This window comes from Lolium perenne, chromosome 7, assembly GCF_019359855.2.
Source record: "Lolium perenne isolate Kyuss_39 chromosome 7, Kyuss_2.0, whole genome shotgun sequence".
Classification (NCBI taxonomy): Eukaryota; Viridiplantae; Streptophyta; class Magnoliopsida; order Poales; family Poaceae; genus Lolium; species Lolium perenne.
The window spans coordinates 47,823,749-47,835,511 of NC_067250.2; the positions used below are offsets into that span (position 1 = coordinate 47,823,749).

Sequence of the window (11,763 nt, forward strand, 5' to 3'; positions counted from 1 at the left end):
AAACAAAAAGTTGCAATTGCAGGATCTAAAGGAAATAGCTTTGAGTACTTACGGCGCCGGAAAATAGCTTGGTAGCCGAGGTCCGGAGTGTGAGTACCTTTTACCTTTCCTCCCCGGCAACGGCGCCAGAAAATAGCTTGATGTCTACTTCCCCCTCCTTTTCCTGTAGACAGTGTTGGGCCTCCAAGAGCAGAGGTTTGTAGAACAGCAGCAAGTTTTCCCTTAAGTGGATCACCCAAGGTTTATCGAACTCAGGGAGGAAGAGGTCAAAGATATCCCTCTCATGCAACCCTGCAACCACAATGCAAGAAGTCTCTTGTGTCCCCAACACACCTAATAGGTGCACTAGTTCGGCGAAGAGATAGTGAAATACAGGTGGTATAAATAAGTATGAGCAGTAGCAACGGTGCCAGAAAATAGCTTGCTGGCGTGTAGTTGATGGTGGTAGTATTGCAGCAGTAGTAACACAGTGAAACAGTAAACAAGCAGTAGTAACGCAGCAGTATTTAGGAACAAGGCCTAGGGATTAGACTTTCACTAGTGGACACTCTCAACATTGATCACATAACAGAATAGATAAATGCATACTCTACACTCTTGTTGGATGATGAACACATTGCGTAGGATTACACGAACCCTCAATGCCGGAGTTAACAAGCTCCACAATTCAATGTTCATATTTAAATAACCTTAGAGTGTAAGATAGATTAATTCGACTAAACCAAGTACTAACATAGCATGCACACTGTCACCTTCATGCATATGTAGGAGGAATAGATCACATCAATACTATCATAGCAATAGTTAACTTCGCAATCTACAAGAGATCATGATCATAGCATAAACCAAGTACTAACACGGATGCACACACTGTCACCATTACATCGTGCAGGAGGAATAAAACTACTTTAATAACATTGCTAGAGTAGCACATAGATAAATTGTGATACAAAACACATTGCAATCATAAAGAGATATAAATAAGCACTTCACTATGCCATTCAACAGTGAATAAGTATTCTGTGAAATATAGCCTAAGAGACCCACACGGTGCACACACTGTCACCTTTACACACGTGGGACAAGGAGTCTCCGGAGATCACATAAGTAAAACTCACTTGACTAGCATAACGACATCTAGATTACAAGCATCATCATATGAATCTCAATCATGTAAGGCAGCTCATGAGATTATTGTATTGAAGTACATAGGAGAGAGATGAACCACATAGCTACCGGTACAGCCCCGAGCCTCGATGGAGAACTACTCCCTCCTCATGGGAGCAGCAGCGGTGATGAAGATGGCGGTGGAGATGGCAGCGGTGTCGATGGAGAAGCCTTCCGGGGGCACTTCCCCGTTCCGGCGGCGTGCCGGAACAGAGACTCCTGTCCCCCAGATCTTGGCCTCGCGATGGCGGCGGCTCTGGAAGGTTTCTGTGGGTTTCGTCGAACGTATCAGGGTTTTCGCAACGGAGGCTTTAAATAGGCGAAGAGGCGGCGCAGGAGGGTCGAAGGGGCGACAACACCATAGGGCGGCGCGGCCAGGGCCTGGGCCGCGCCGGCCTATGGTCTGGAGGCCCAGTGCCCCCCCTCTGGTCCTTCCCGGGTGTTCTGGATGCTTCCGGTGAAAATAGGAACTTGGGCGTTGATTTCGTCCGATTCCGAGAATATTTCGTTACTAGGATTTCTGAAACCAAAAACAGCAGAAAACAGGAACTGGCACTTCGGCATCTTGTTAATAGGTTAGTTCCAGAAAATGCACGAATATGACATAAAGTGTGCATAAAACATGTAGATAACATCAATAATGTGGCATAGAACATAAGAAATTATCGATACGTCGGAGACGTATCAAGGTTCCACCAGAAGACCAAACATATTTAATGCCGACTCATTTGGAAATGAGTGATGCGTTGAGACGCAAATGAATTACAAAATACATACGTTTCTGAGCATGTCAGATCCGTTGACTAAAACCTCTCCCATGAGCAAAACATGATAAAACACCAGAAGGCCAAGGTGTTATATCTTTACAAATGTAAACTAGATTATTGACTCTAGTGCAAGTGGGAGACTGAAGGAGATATGCCCAAGAGGCAATAATAAAAGTAGTTATTATATATCTTTATGTTTATGATAAATGTTTATATATCATGCTATAATTGTATTAACCGAAACATTAGTACATGTGTGATACGTAGACAACAAAGAGTCCCTAGTATGCCTCTTAACTAGCTTGTTGATTAATGGATGATTAGTTTCATAATCATGAACATTGGATGTTATTAATAAACAAGGTTATATCATTATATGAATGATGTAATGGACACACCCAATTAAGCGTAGCATAAGATCTCGTCATTAAGTTATTTGCTATAAGCTTTCGATACATAGTTACCTAGTCCTTATGACCATGAGATCATGTAAATCACTTATACCGGAAAGGTACTTTGATTACACCAAACACCACTGCGTAAATGGGTGGCTATAAAGGTGGGATTAAGTATCCGGAAAGTATGAGTTGAGGCATATGGATCAACAGTGGGATTTGTCCATCCCGATGACGGATAGATATACTCTGGGCCCTCTCGGTGGAATGTCGTCTAATGTCTTGCAAGCATATGAATGAGTTCATAAGAGACCACATACCACGGTACGAGTAAAGAGTACTTGTCAGGAGACGAGGTTGAACAAGGTATAGAGTGATACCGAAGATCAAACCTCGGACAAGTAAAATATCGCGTGACAAAGGGAATTGGTATCGTATGTGAATGGTTCATTCGATCACTAAAGTCATCGTTGAATATGTGGGAGCCGTTATGGATCTCCAGATCCCGCTATTGGTTATTGGTCGGAGTGAGTACTCAACCATGTCCGCATAGTTCACGAACCGTAGGGTGACACACTTAAAGTTGGATGTTGAAATGGTAGAACTTGAATATGGAATGGAGTTCGAATATTTGTTCGGAGTCCCGGATGAGATCCCGGACATCACGAGGAGTTCCGGAATGGTCCGGAGAATAAGATTCATATATAGGAAGTCATATTCCAAGTTTGGAAATAATCCGGTGCATTTATGGCAGGTTCTAGAAGGTTCTAGAAAAGTCCGGAAGAAACGCACTATGGAAGGTGGAGTCCCGGAAGGACTCCACAAGCTTGACCAGCCAAACCCTAAAGGAGGAGTCCCAGGTGGGCTCCACCTAGAGGTGGCCGGCCACCCCACCTCAAGGAAAGGTGGGAGTCCCACCTTGAGTGGGACTCCCTCCTTGAGTAGGTTTCCCACATATGGGAGATTTTAGTGTTGGGGTCTTATTCGAAGACTTGGACTAGAACTCTTGGGGCTTCCACCTATATAATGAGGAGGAGAGGGAGGGGGGCAGCCACTCTTTGGCTCAGCCTTGGCCGCACCCCTTAGAGGGCCGGCGCCCGACCCCCCTCTCTCCCCAAACCCTAGCTTCTTCTCCTCCTCCACTTCTCCCGCATATGCTTAGCGAAGCTCCGCCGGAGATCTCCACCGCCACCGCCACCATGCCGTCATGCTGCCGGATTCAAGGAGGAGCTACTAATTCCGCTGCCCGCTGGAACGGGGAGGTGGACGTCGTCTTCATCAACAACCGAACGTGTGACCGAGTACGGAGGTGCTGCCCGTTCGTGGCGCCGGAACCGATCGTGATCAAGATCTTCTACGCGCTTTTGCAAGCGGCAAGTGAACGTCTACCGCAGCAACAAGAGCCTCCTCTTGTAGGCTTTGGAATCTCTTCAAGGGTGAGAATCGATAAACCCCTCGTTGCTACCGTCTTCTAGATTGCATCTTGGCTTGGATTGCGTGTTCGCGGTAGGAATTTTTTTTTGTTTTCTATGCAACGTTATCCTACACTAAGAACTTTATGAAAATGCAATATGAGCAGAATAAAGTATTCACTATAATCTTGAAAGAACAATCTGCAATGTTGAAAAATATTAGTCACCAACAGATTTTAAATAGGAAAATTTCTGGTTTGCATGTCAAAATTTCAAATGCTAAAAATTGTATTTCATCCTTGTTTGAAGCACAAACTTCTTTGATTAATAAAATGGATGCTAAACCTATAACCATGGATGAAAATCTCTTTTCTACTACAAATGTCATTGAAGTTAGAATTGATGACAATGTTAGGATGTTGGCGAAATTGCATTCTAGGTGGCAAAGAGAAGATGAAATTGCTAGAAATAATAATTTGACTAAAGTTTGTACCATTACCACCACTAGTAATGCTGAAGTCTCAAATATTAGGAAAAACCTCCTACTATTAATGGTAAAATAATTGGTGTAGGAAAAGTCCTCACTCCTTCTACAAAATTGCCTAGAACCACTGAAACTGTCTCTGATAAGAGTGCTAAAAAAATTCGAAGTATGAAAGACAATAGTCCTTTTACCTTTGATAATAATGACTTTGATTTTGATGATTGCAATATCTCTGAAGTAATTAAGATCTTACAAAAATTTTCTAGAAGTCCTAATGCTAGTGCTATAAATATGGCTTTTATAAAACATATTACAAATGCTCTCATGCAAATTAGAGAAGAGAAATTAAAACATGAAGCTTCTATTCCTATGAAGTTATTAGAATATGGTTGGGAGCCCATCATTAAGATGATAGTAGATGACTTTGATTGCAATTCTTTATGTGATCTTGGTGCGAGCATTTCTGTTATGCCTAAAAAATCTATGATATGCTTGATTTGCCACCGTTGGAACAATGTTATTTGGATGTTCATCTTGCTGATATTGTTAAAAAGAAACCTTTGGAGAGAGTTAATAATGTTCTTATTATTGTCAATAATAACTTTGTCCCCGTTGATTTTTTTGTTTTGGATACTGAATGCAATGCTTCTTGTCCTATTATTTTGGGAAGCCTTTTCTTAGAACTGTAGGTGCTGCTATTGATATGAGAGATGAGATTGTTAAATATCAATTCCCACTCAGGAAATGTATGGAACACTTCCCTATAAAAATAAAGAAGTTACTTTTTTATTCTATTATTAGGAAAAGTTATGTTGATGCTTCTTCACTTGAAAATACTTGATGCAAACTCTTTTTCCGCGCCTAGCTAAAAGGCGTTTAAAAAAGCCCTCTTGGAAGAAAACCCATATTTTATTTCTGTAATTCTTCTTTTGTTGAGTCTTGAAAGTTATTACCTCTGTAATAACCTCTCCTTATCATTTTTATTTTGTTATTGTGCCAAGAATAGCCTCTAATAGGAAGAAAGTAAGATTTGGGAAAGCTGCTATCCTAAAACAAATTTTGTGATGTCACCATAATTTTTTTTATTCCCAACCAGAATGTAATTTTGAGCTACCAATTTTTTAGCATATGCCCCAAGTTATTATATTACTTCCGTTAGTTTTCTCAAAAATCAATCTTTATCTGTTGTTCTGTTTTGACAGATTTCTGCCACTATTTGCATTTGCCTCTTAATATCTTTCTTTTTGATTTCTTTTGAGAGAAAGAGATTTTTGAAGAAGTTGATACAGTAGCTAATGTTTTAATGGATGTTTGAAATATGTTAGAACTGAACCCAAGTGAATTTGTTATTTTGATTACACTAATGCTGCTAATGAGAATTGTGTAAAGTTTTGTATGAAGGAAGTTTTCAAGTGTAGAGAGAGAAGAATGATGTAATGAGATGAAGTATGGACAAAATCTCAAGCTTAGGGATGCCCATGTCACCCCAATAAATATCCAAGAGGTACAAGCATCAACAAAGCATCATATCATCTTTCTAGACGCTATATTTTTGTTGCTTCATATGCTATGTGTTGTTCTTGGAGCATCTTTATTTTTTTTGGTTTTCTGTATCATATGGTTGGATTCTAGCATTCTTGTGTGCGAGAGAGACACACACCGTTTCAATTGCATAGAACACCATAGTTTTCGCTCCTATTGTTCTGCGAGTGTTCTCTTTCGCTAGTGTTGCGTTTAGCTCTGGTTTTTCCACTCATACTTTGTTCAGAGCTTGTTAGTTTTATTTAATTATGTATGATTAGCTCTTTGGTATTTATTGATTATTATCTATGAGGGTTGTTTCAAATAAGTTGATTGGTGTTGGAGATGAGTAAAATATTTCATGCTTATAGTGATTCAAAAGGAAGCTTGTTTAGACTGTGGCATAGACTGTGGCATAGGTTTTCCGTATCGTGGCTCTCGGTACTGGAGTTATTATTGACGAAGGCTTAAGTAGGCGGAGGAGGTAGGTCAGGGGGCGCCACGAGGGCCCCACACAGCAAGTCGGCGCGGCCAGGACCTGGGTCGCGCCGCCCTAGCGTGTGGGCGCCTCGTCGCCCCACTTCGTTTCCTCCCCGGACTTCTGGAAGCTTCGTGGAAAAATAAGATCTTGGGCGTTGATTTCGTCCAATTCCGAGAATATTTACTTACTAGGATTTCTGAAACCAAAAACAGCAGAAAATAGCAACTGGCTCTTCGGCATCTCGTTAATAGGTTAGTGCCAGAAAATGCATAAATATGACATAAAGTATGCATAAAACATGTAGGTATCATCAATAAAGTGGCATGGAACATAAGAAATTATCGATACGTTGGAGACGTATCAGTACCTCTGGACAAACTGAAAAAATTATTTGGTATCTTTGTTTGATAAGATGGATTCTAAATAAGCACATTGCTGCACCGTGACACCACCTCCTGTTTCTTTGACACATATTGCTGCTTGTACTGTCAGTGAACACATATTGTTGCTTCTATGCTTGCAATTCAACCTCTGACACTCGCTATGCCTGTACTCCACACAGTGCTTTTCATCTAGAAATTATTGCTGCAAAGTTGCACTATAAAGGGACCTGATGTGGATGCTAAGGTTAGCATCATTGGTAGTTGTTCTGCCCCACTGCTTTTCATTGTCTCGAAGCATGCATATACATAGATTAATTCTAGCTGCTAATCTTCATGACTGAAAGCTTCACATAAGTTGGCAATGAACCTGCAGTACATAACTTGATGTATTTGAAACTGTAACTTTGTTTTGCGGTAGATAATGTACCTGCATGTTCTCCTTCAGATATATGGACATCGTCTTCTTCGGGTGGAGTGAAATTCAAGTCCGGGAGCACCATATTGATCCTGAGTGCTACTGCTTCTGCTATTTGTTCAGGTTCGAGGATGCTGCTGTTGTGATGTGCTCCTGCTGGTATACTTGTTCAACATATGTTCTGATGTCTGTTGTTGCTCTCTGTGAGAGGAGCACCTGTGCGTGAGGCGCTTGGTGAGTAAGAACCTGGGAGACAGTCTTCGACAAAGAGGCGAGGAGCACCTAGCGAGGAGATTGTCGCAAGGAGGAGGCGAAGCACACCTGGGTGAGGAGCTGCCTGGGCCGGAGGTGATCGTCCTCCAGGATGGTCCTGGGCGAGGACCTGCCTGGGCTGGAGGAGATCGTCCTCAGGTAGCACCTTGGGGAGGAGACCTTCCTGCAAGAGCACCTTGGCGAGGATCTGCCCAGGCCGAAGGTGCAGGGGCGAGAGGAGGAGCCGGAGGTGGAGGCTTCGGGTGGAGGTGGAGGGTGGAGGGTGAGGGCCAGGGCGGAGGAGGAGGAGGGCGGAGGAGGATCTGCCCCCGCCGGAGGAGGAGGGCGATCGAGGACGGCAGCGATCTGGGCGTATCGATTCAAAATTAGGGAAGGGTAGAGTTGTCTTTTTACCCCTTTTCACCTGGTCGGAAACAGTCCCCAAACGTCTTACATTTCTGCACGGAGGGAGTATATTTGAAAATTCATATACTCCTGTATAAATATAAATTGAAAGGGGGAATACATATTTAACATTCAAAATTGCGTCTTAATTAGTAGAGCTAATAGTACTCCTAGCTTCTTGTCTGAAAGTAATTGACTGTTGCTCTTTACTGAGCTGTGTATTCTTGTGTTGCAATCGTTAAGGTTGATATATCTTTTATGTCAGAAAAAAAAAGAGAAGAGAACGTGAGAGTCGTGTAATTCTGAATCCTATAAGATACGCTGAACACCACTTCAATTTGCACCATAAAAAAAATAAAGAAGTTGTAGTGGAGATAGACTTCTATGTGGCTGCTATGAAAACGTAGTGCAAAGGAAAACCTAAATTAATGTAAATGGCAACCGTACAAATCAAAAAATCCATATAGGAAATTTAGACTCTCCAAAATTTCTTAACAACATAGAAATAGGACAGGCATGATTAAGATGTCACATCTCACATGCTTATGAATTCCTAGATGATTTCAGAACGGTGAAATTCAACATTAGATGTCTTTCACATAGAATTTTGGAGGAATTCAGAGAAATATAAGAGTGAAAGCGCATTAAACTTATCGAATGAAATGAAAATAAGGTTTAAACTCAAGTTGAGATACCTATGGGATTAGAGACATAGAATTGGATTCCATAGGAATTTGATAACTCCAATACTATGATCTAAAGAGTGTGTCCACATTAAAAAAATATTTAGGATTCATATCCTCCCAAATTTATACCAAAGTTCTACAATCCAAAAAGGATGTACTCGTACTGGCATGTGCATGTGACAATAGGGAATTCGCAAATGCTAGCAAGTTCATTTGTTGTCTCAGAAAGGATAAAGTACTGAAAAAAGGTACTGTATTTATTCAGCCACCAGATTCAATTTATCTTATCAAAGAACACATAAAATTGTAAAAAAGAAAAATAACAAGATACTATTGCAACACATACACACAGGATGCAGAACCAACCTGTCTTAGTAGGTTGGTTGCAAAGTCGCAACCCATTCCACTAGGGATCAAACAAGGTTTAACACTGCGTCTCGTTAAGGCTGGAATTTCAAACAGCTCGGATGATTTCTGGAACCAAACTGAAAATGTGAGCCCGACCACTTTTCCAATGCTAGGACAGCAGCAATTTCGTTGTGAAATGATCAGTCATTGAGTAACAGGCAGTCACAGACGCACAATGTACAACTAGCGCCACAAAGCACAAACAGTCAAGCACTTAATGTCTCAAAAAATAATCCAATGCTTACAATTCAAAATGATGGTTGCAAGACAAAATGTGGCAAGAAACTTTGGGGTGTGTGAACATATTACAATTCAAAACACAACGTAACAAAACGAAATTTCTGACTCTGGCACCGAATTATATCACCAAAGAGGACTATCAGAAATCCAGGGGTAATTCCATCATTAACAATGGAGCCAGGTTATCCATTTGCATATCCAATTTACAACCAAGAGGCAAAGGCGATCAACAAATTTGCAGACCTGGCTTTTGAAGGAAGCTTAAATAACAAAATTGTCGCAAGTTCACACATAACTGGCATGTGCATTATTTAATAAAACGAAGATATCAAGCAATCACGAAACTTCGATTCTATTGGCAAGGACATCCAAGTGCTTCGCAGTAAGTGCCACACAAGCAAATGCCTACAGTGATAACAGTTTTAGATGCACAACTATGCTTAAGATCGCAACTTGTTTTCCAAATATATTTAACAAGGGACATCCCACTCATGAGAACTACCGACTCATATATGTCCTTGTCGTGTTAAAAAACAATGTCCTTGTCAACCATTTATATTCAATGTATTCAAGGTGCTTTTCTAAAAAAAAATATTAAAAATCTCCACTGACTTCTAATATCTAACATCATGACAGTTTTTGTAACAGAAGATACAATAGTATAAACGGCAGCAGTATGCACTATCTGAATTTATATAGATTGAATACAGACATCGAATAAACTAAAACACTTAGCCAGTATCATCTTCAGCAACAACTGCAAAACTGAACAGAGAACTTCCACAACAAATGTCTTGAACATCTTAGCACTTGCTTACTGACATGCAGTGTGTCTATTTTTCTTAATATGCATTGGCAGCAGCAGACTAACAGAATTTTCTAGCCACCATCAATCATAGCAGTATACAAATCATGACAACAGTTATCAAGTAAGTCCAAATCTAAAATAGGAATTCAGGTTAGGAGTTAGGAAGCAATGATGTCAGTAGCCAAGAGGTACAGAAGAAATGAAAGTCAAAACCTGGGAGTAGTTCTTCTATTCGCCATTCTGTGAAGCTACAGATAATCAGCTATAGCAAATTGTCGAACATTTCAACAATGGAACAAGGGTGTGACTAGCCTCAAAATGTATGTTCTAATACAGCAATCTTATCAGCACACTCCAGCACAATAATGAGTAGCCTCTCGTTCCTTTGTCTTCTCAGGTATCAACTCCATTTGGTACCTTCCCAGCACAGGTAGATGCAAAAGACACAGCGAGGCCTGGAATACTATCCTTGTAAGGGTGCACAAACTTGTCCAAAAAACTTCTTCTCGGTCATGGCGGCTATAGTATAGAAATCTGTTTTAGCATCAAGCAAACCCCTTGCATTGAGAATTTTTAGCAAGGAATGTCGGGGCAACACCCGGCCCTCATGGCTATACATGACCAGCACTGGCCTTCGAGCAATGTAAGGTATCTCCAGCCCAGCATCACTGATCAAGAAATTGACATTTTTCCTCAGCCTTTCCTCAGACATGGCGAGGATACCCGGCATCTTCCTCACAGCAATCAACACATCATCCTGTGACCAACCAAGCATCTCGAGGATCCCCATTTTGTTGGCAAGTCTCTCCTTGCTCTGAGCGGCGAACGACATGAGAGCGTAGCGAAACATTGGAGAGTTCCGCGGCACACCAAGCTTCTCGATGTTCAACAAAGCATTCTGGACGTGCACAGGATGCCGAGTGAGCACCCGAATGATATATGCACTGAAATCTTCCCGAACATTTATCCCACACTGCTGAAGGAGGGCCAGGTTGGGCTTGGCCACCTTCTCGAGGTCGGTGGCGAGGAGGCCGGAGTTTGCCTTGATGACCTTGATTATGTTCTCGAATGAACCAAAGACAGGGAGCCAGAAGGCAAGGTTGCTGGCGAGGGAGCTGGTGCGGAAGGAGCCGCGGGCCAACGGGATGAGGCGGGCGATCTGTGGACGCGTGAGGCCGAGGTCGGTGAGCTCTACGACGCGCTTCGCCAGGTTGTTCTCCACGTCAGCGCAGAGGAGCTGCGGGTCGGCGGCGACGACGCTTGCGATGCCGGATCGGGAGATGCCGAGGGCGGAGAGGAAGGCGAGCACGGCGTCGATCCTGGAGGGGGACCTGAAGTGCGAGAGTTTCTTGGACGCCTTGTGCGCCTTGGGTCGGGTGAGGCCGCAGGCGTTGACGAGGTAGTCCTCGACGGGGAAAGGTTCCGGTGGGATGGACGCGGTGGTGGCGAGCAGGCGGTAAAGAGGCAAGATGGGGGAGGTCTGGGAGAGAGCGGGGAGATGGGATGTGGAGAGGAAGGGGGAAATGAGCTTCCGGAGATGGAGCATGGCGTAATGGCGGCGGAGGCGGCGGAGGAGGAGGATTTGGTGGCTGGGCGTTTCGGGGGAGAGCGATGCCTAGGGCACCAGCAAGATAGCCAGGATTAATCACTGTAAGATAGCAAGAAACTGTTCATGCACATCTAACCGTCGATTCTAGATCCAACATCCACAAAAGGGGGTCAAGGCACAGTATTGTTCATCAGTCAAGGCACACAACTGGTCGTTCCATCCCGAGAAAATTACATAAAGCTATCACGTTTGGGACAACAGTCACATCTTAGTATCAACATCGGTAATTTTATCATATAAATATCATTTATGGGGCATGTCACAAGGGATGTCGTAGAGATTGGTATGATAACATTTTAACCCTCCCAGTGTCATCAAGGTGATGACGGG

The 11,763-nt window shown here is 42.5% G+C and overlaps 1 pseudogene; it reads right to left on the reverse strand.

Moving 5' to 3' along the window:
* Positions 1–9,848: 9,848 nt before the first annotated feature.
* LOC127317599 (transcription termination factor MTERF8, chloroplastic-like) lies at positions 9,849–11,436 on the reverse strand (annotated as a pseudogene).
* Between the last annotated feature and the right edge of the window lie 327 nt (positions 11,437–11,763).